Below are 7,124 nucleotides of genomic sequence, written 5' to 3' on the forward strand. Positions count from 1 at the left end.
GAGAGTCTAAATCATAATAGGTGGCACATTTTTGCATATGGTCAGATTAAACATTTGCACACATCTCTATATTTGATGAAGTGTGGGAATAATATACTGTACCAAATTAAAAACTTCACAATCCTAAAATATAACATTTTAACCAGTTATCATTGTTGGCCCTTATTGTGTATTTAAACAGTAATGGCCACGTATTGTCTTCAGATAACACCCGTTTTTGTGCAGATCAAAATCAGGTGCATAGCACTATAGTGGCAAAAGTGTTTTTCACGTGCAACTGGTCACGTGGCCATAATACCGCACGTGTTTTCAGCCATACTTGTTAGCAGTCATTAACAACAACAAAAGAAAAACACAAGAAAACAAAAGTCTTTACGGTCATTTGTCATGCCACGCCTTCCAAATGTGCAATGTGAACATCCGAAGCTGAAGTTGCAAGGACGATGGGTTGTAGTCGACGGACTGTTTATGATTTACAGACACGTCTACAGCAAACGGGTACCACCGCTGATTGCCCTTGGCCAGGTCGACCACGTTTGACGTCACATGCAGAGGATCGTCAGATTGTCTTATGTGACCTCCGTAACCGATTTGTGATGGCTACATCAACCAGAAATAAACTGTTTAGGGAAAGACTGAGTGCGCAAACTGTTAGTAACTATCTGAGATCTGCTCACCTTCAAGCATGTCGGCCATACTGCGGGCCGATTCTGACTCAATTACACAGACGTCAACGTTAATTGTGGGCACAGCGACACTTAGGATGGAATCAAGTCGTCTTCAGCGATGAATCCCGATTTAATCTTCGATTTGCTGATGGTAGGGCGAGGGTGTGGAGGCGCAGTCATGAACGTTACGCCCAGTGTTGTGTACAGGAACTTGACAGATTTCGAGGCGGAAGTGTCATGGTGTGGGGTGCTTTCTGTGGCAATGCACGTTCCAGGCTTCTTGTCATCCGTGGCAACGCTGCTGCTTACCGCGACCAGGTACTGGCACCAGAACGTCTGCCTTTTATGGCAGCACATGGACCCGGTTTTATCTTCCAACATGACAATGCCAGACCCCACACAGCAATTTTGACAAGGAATTTCCTTCAGAATACGGGAGTCAACGTCATGGACTGGCCGTCAAGGTCTCCCGACCTCAATCCCATCGAACACGTCTGGGATGCTCTTGGCAGAAGTCTGCGCCAACCACAGAATTTGCAAGATCTTGGCACCATTTTGCAGCAACAATGGCGTCGTCTTCCCAATCATGTGTTCACAAGCATCACAAGGTCCATAAACGCTACTGAACTTGTGTGCCATCAGATTCTCGTGCTTGGGACTTATGATTTAAACTGTTATTACCAAATGCTTAGAACAAATTATGGTTACCACCGTTAATTAAAATCCTTCTTTGGACATTAATGATTAAAAATTACCTTCTCTGATACATTTGTCCGTTGTATATCATATATGGGATTACTTTTAAAAATGTGAAGTTTTTAATTTGACTCACTATATCTAGCTTAAATTATGGTCGTACAAATTTCAAACAGGCTGTAGAATATTATTTTGTGACATCCAGACAGACATTCTGGCTTGTGGTTTGTAGCCTAACTCAAAATGCATAAAACCATGCATATAACTTACGTATCAATGATACAGCTACAACTTAGTTTAATCTGGGGTCCTTATGACAACTGTTTGAAATATACTTGTCGAAAGGCTGCCAAATATGCACCTATTTAACACAGCTCTTGAAGTAAAAGAGAATTCAAGTCACTATGAATGTACGTTTCAGAGATGTGTAAATATGGTAATTAGTTTTTTTGTATGTTCTAGCATGTGGAATAATCATACATGCTGTGCATATACGGGGATGACCAGTTTCAGATTTATCTTATGTTACATACACATCTAAATTTTGGCTTTAGGTAAATGACAGATTGCCATAATGAAAAAATGTTCTGCATTTATGGTTTGGTAAAAGAACTGGGTTACACTATTTCTTAGTGTGTCAATGTCAGTGACGTAATTAAGTTATTAGTAACATATGGCAAGCAGATATGTTTTGCTGTGCACTGACCACTACCAAAGACCATTGAAGTTTCTCTTGTACCAGCTTAAATGACTGGGCCACCCATGCACTCCTATATGTGTGTGGATATGGGAGTTGACCCGTGAAGATCCGGGGTGGAATAGCCTTTCAGCAACCCATGCTTGCCGTAAAAGGCGACTATGCTTGTCGTAAGAGGCGACTAACAGGATCGGGTGGTAAGGTTCACTGACTTGGTTGATGCATGCCATCGATCCCAATTGCGTGGATCGATGCTCATGATATTAATCACTGGATTGTCTGGTCCAGACTCGATTATTTACAGACCGCCGTCATATAGCTGGAATACTGCTAAGTGTGGCGTTAAATAACAAACCAGCCAACCAGGTATGGGAGTGTTTTCTATAGGATAATAAATCACTGATTAACATTGATCCGAATAGTCCATTTCACAAGTTTGCCTTTGGTTTGAAAAGGTTTGGAACATTATCATACAGATTACAACTAAACCCTGTTTTTTATCACCATCTTACTTTCTTACCATATATTGAATAGTTTAAAGCTAATGTCTAAAGGCACTGGATTTGTTAAAAGTTGTTTCTAATTCCTTGTGGGGGCACGGGTGGCCCAGTCGTCTAGGGCGCCGCGATTCTCTGTGCAATGTTACGTCCCTTGGGCACACCAGAAACCTATGATTGTGGGTTCGAATCCCGGTTGGCCCCGCCTGCTATCTTCTCCTCCCTGGCAATTTCCTAAAGCCACAGGTGGACATGACATTGACCAAGCAAAAGAGATCATAAACAAATCAATTACAGTATCAACAGGAATATAATCAGTTAAGAAGTACATATAGTACTTACAAATCTATGTTTACAGATAGATCCAAGGATGGTGGCGCTGTTGCAGTCTAAACACGAACAATTCTTTTTTTTCAGACTCTCTGTCCTGTCTTCAAGCTATTAATGTAATTCGTGTCAGCATCCAATTTTACTTGATATCATTGAACTACATAATAATCTTGCTACTGGCCAATATGACATTGTCTTTTTTGGGTTACCCAACCATGTTGGAATCGTTAGTTTCACAATGGCAGCACCCCACAAATCTGTAACACCACTTCTAATCCTATTCAGTGATTATTAACATTAGATGTTACATCAAGGATCTAATGCAAAAGAAGTGGAACAACCAAGAGGTATAAATAAATTACTAGTACATGCAACAAAACCAACTATTGGTTACACCCGCTGGGTTGTCAGCTAGATTTAAAGAGGTCATATTACGATGATGTTGTATTGGGTATACTATGATTATGATTATGTATTTTAAGAAAGGGTCCCCTGTCTTGTATTCCTTGTGTTTGGAGATTCACAGTCAACATGGTCAAGCATGTTTTGCTTGACTGTATTCACTTTGCCACCAAAAGGTTTCAGCCTTAAAGGAACTTTTTAATAATATTAATTAATGTAATTATTGTATTTTTTAAGAAATAAAATTGATCAATAAATTTGTATGTACATAGGTAATTGTTTCATAAATTTGTAGTATGATAATAGGCAGAGTTTGTAAGTTGCTCTACAGCCCTGTTTATATTGTATGGTTATGTATAGTAATATTGTTTTAAAAAATAAGTCTGTGATGGTCTAGTCATTTTGTCCTTCTTTTTTTATATAGTTTAAATGTATAACTTTTTATTGTCATGATATAGCTGGCAATGTGACTTTAAGAATTTCACTCAATCATCACATGTAAGAACATACTGGAATTTCAGCAATTTTCAAGAGTGTGTGAGTGTTTTACATCACTTTTTAGCAGTATTCCACCAATATCATGATGGGGCACTCCAGAAATGGGCTTCATACATTGTACTAGTGCGCTGAATCAATCCAGGGCCTGCAAAATGATGACCAAATGCTTTAAACACGAGGCTTACCCCCACCCCCCATTTTTCATGAATGCTTGTCAGCAGTTAGAGTTAGAGTTTATACTTTACTCCTAATGACTGAAATAACGCCAATATGGTGTAACCCTAACACACATACAATGTACCTAGCCATTTATCATTTGCACTCTGTATAAGCATACACAAATTTGGGGGAGTAAAACCCAATTATATCAATTTCTGACTACCACTGAAATCATGAATGGAATGTGTTAATTCACACAGATGTGGTAGTTACAAGTGAGTAAGTGAATATGGTTTTATGCCGCTTTTAGCAATATTCCAGCAATATCACAGCGGGGGACACCAGAAATGGGCTTCACACATTGTACCCATTTCGGGAATCGAACCCAGGTTTTCGGCGTGATGAGCACATGCTTTAACCACTAGGCTACCTGACCACCCCTAGTAAAAGTAATTATGATTGTTCCTAATATTGCATATCTGACAAAAACAAACATGAGTTGAACCTTTTCAGTTATGACCCATATAATTCAAATCTACATTTTGCAATGACACTAGCAAGCTTTTTACAGTCCAGTATTCATGTTCCAGGCTGCCGAGAAAGCTGTCATATCAGTCTGGTACAACAGAAATGCTGACAAGGCTGACACATTGCGAGGTAAAAACCTCTTCCACACAGAGGCAGGACTAAACAATTCCTGTTTGTCTGAGCTGGTATCAGAGCTTCAAAACCTTGTTGGTGACTTCAACAAAATGCACTGACCAGATAAACTGAGTTGTCCAAAGATTCCTGCTGAATTATACACTGAGAGAACTGCAGGGAAAGCTTGTGAAATTGCAGAAAGTATTCTTGATCTGGTGAAAGAGTTGCTGGGTGAAATGCAGTGGTGAGGTGAATTGTTGTGATGTTTCTTATGCACCTGTAAATCTTTACATCAAGGCCTGTGAAACATGTTGAGCATGTCACAGTTTGAAACCTGTTGTTTAACAGTTTCACTGTAAATATATTTCTTTCAAAAGTTATGTTTCTTAAGTACAATTGCAAAATGCCTACCAGGACACTTATTATGTGTGTAAATATTAAGATCAGATGATGTAGCTTTAGAATAATATCTAGTATCAGTACTTTGTAGTCTTTATGAACAATTTAGTCTCACAATGTTGTTCTGAAGGTTATTGTTACCTATGATACGTATTGAACAAAACGTGTTTATCTTCATTGAAAACCTTTTCATTAAGAATAAGTACATTACTTGCACGATAGTGAAGACTGGAATAACGGGGGAGGGGGGGGGGGGGGGGTGTAATTTTACTTGCATGTAAATTTTTTTAAGTTTACTGCTCAATTTCCATGTCCCCTGCTACAGCAGTGTACAACTGGAACAAATATACCCAGCTGTCAAGGCAACAGCTATTTTACAAATTTCTGTCCAGTGAAACAGCATTGCATGATGTATATCATTTTTGCCTTTAGAGATATGACTAAACTGTGTGTGCAAGTATAACTTAATGAAACATGATATATATTTGTTTGTGTGATCTAAAAAAAGTTAACTTAATTAATTATGTCATGGATATATATTTGGATATGTATAAATTGAAACTCATATGAATTTTAATGCCTTAAAAGATTATATCTGAAACAAAATATACTTTGCATGTAAAAATATCACGAGCAGTGGAACAGATACCATAGATTGATCATGTGAATTCCATCAGATTGTGATATGGCAACTTGAAAGTTTGAACAGTGTAAGTTGTGATGTGACAAGCAAATGACATCACATGAAACATTATGACATCATGATATCCGGACATACCCGCCAAATATGTGTGTGTGTATTTTTACAAGAATGCAGCTGCTCACACCCTTTTTAGTGAAATTATCACTACCAAATCATGAGTCTTCAATATTGTACATTTGAATTTAAATTTCAACTTAATTCCACACAGTAATTGTCTAGGTTTAACTATAAAAAAGTTAAAATTTATCTGCATGACAGATGTCAATGATGGAATCTTTAAATATGTGAATTATTGAAATAGGGCAAATATTTAGATTTAGCAGTGTGTACATATTTCAAGATTTGTAGATGTGTCTTGTATATAAAATTAGAGAGGAATAAGAATGTGTACACATTTCTGGATGTACACATTTCTTGTGTTTAAAAATAGAGAGGAACTGTACAAAATTCTTCTTGTAGGTGGAAATAAATTTGTAAAGTACAGCATATGTATTAATAAAGATATGAACATGACTAAATATTCCAGAATGTGTACATATTTCCATATTTTCAAATATTTAATCTTTTGTGTAGAAATAGATGTGATAATAATATTCGAAAAATGTATTATGTGTGTAAATTTAAATTTTAATTGAATTAAACATTTATCCATATATACATATTTCAGGATGTGAAAACAATCATCTTGTAGATTGAAACAGAAATTATTAACCATTTGTGTATAATTCAGGATTTGTTATATACATCATGTATATCATGAATATTCATGTGTATTATGAATAAAATATGAACTTGATTAAACAATAACATGTGTATGTATTCTAGGATTTGCAATTACCTTTATTGTATCTTGTGTATAAAAATAGAGAGGAATGGATTTAAACATTTAACTATGTGTATGTATTTCAGGATTTGAAAAACGTGACCTGTGTATAGATATAAAGATCAATTGCATTCAACAGGTGTACATAATTCAGGATTTAAAAATGTAAAGATAGTAATTGAAATAACACATTCCTAAAAATGTAAATATTGATTTATTAAACATTTCTTGTGTATAGAAATAGTTACGAATTAAATTAAACATTTAACGATTTATACATATTTCAGAATCTAAAAAAATCTAAAAACAATCTTGTGTATTAAAATAGATAAGACTTGAATTAAAATTCATTTATTTGTACATATTTCATGTTTTCCAAAAAAATTGTTAGAAATCGAAACGGTCAACAATTTGTATTTAGGATTTGTCAAATATATAATGTCTATTGATGAAGCTATGAACTTGATTAAACAATCAAACGTGTACATATTTCAGGCAAGGCAAATATTGTATTTTGTGTATAGAATAAGACAGTAATTGAATTAAGTATTTACAATATGTACATAATTCAGAATATTTAAAAATGTAAAGGTAGGAAGAGAAAAAAACA

General features: G+C 35.9%; 1 protein-coding gene across 1 annotated transcript in view; it reads left to right on the top strand.

Moving 5' to 3' along the window:
• Window positions 1-5,056, top strand: part of LOC139445541 (sacsin-like) — a 51,338-nt gene extending 46,282 nt beyond the window's left edge. The window contains exon 8 of the mRNA XM_071226683.1: window positions 4,538-5,056. The gene's annotated coding sequence lies outside the window, so the exon portion shown is untranslated. The remainder of the gene's footprint in view (window positions 1-4,537) is intronic.
• Window positions 5,057-7,124: the final 2,068 nt, after the last annotated feature.

The sequence above is a fragment of the Haliotis cracherodii genome, unplaced genomic scaffold (assembly GCF_022045235.1).
Source record: "Haliotis cracherodii isolate W230 unplaced genomic scaffold, xgHalCrac1.p SCAF_6, whole genome shotgun sequence".
NCBI classification, from domain to species: domain Eukaryota; kingdom Metazoa; phylum Mollusca; class Gastropoda; order Lepetellida; family Haliotidae; genus Haliotis; species Haliotis cracherodii.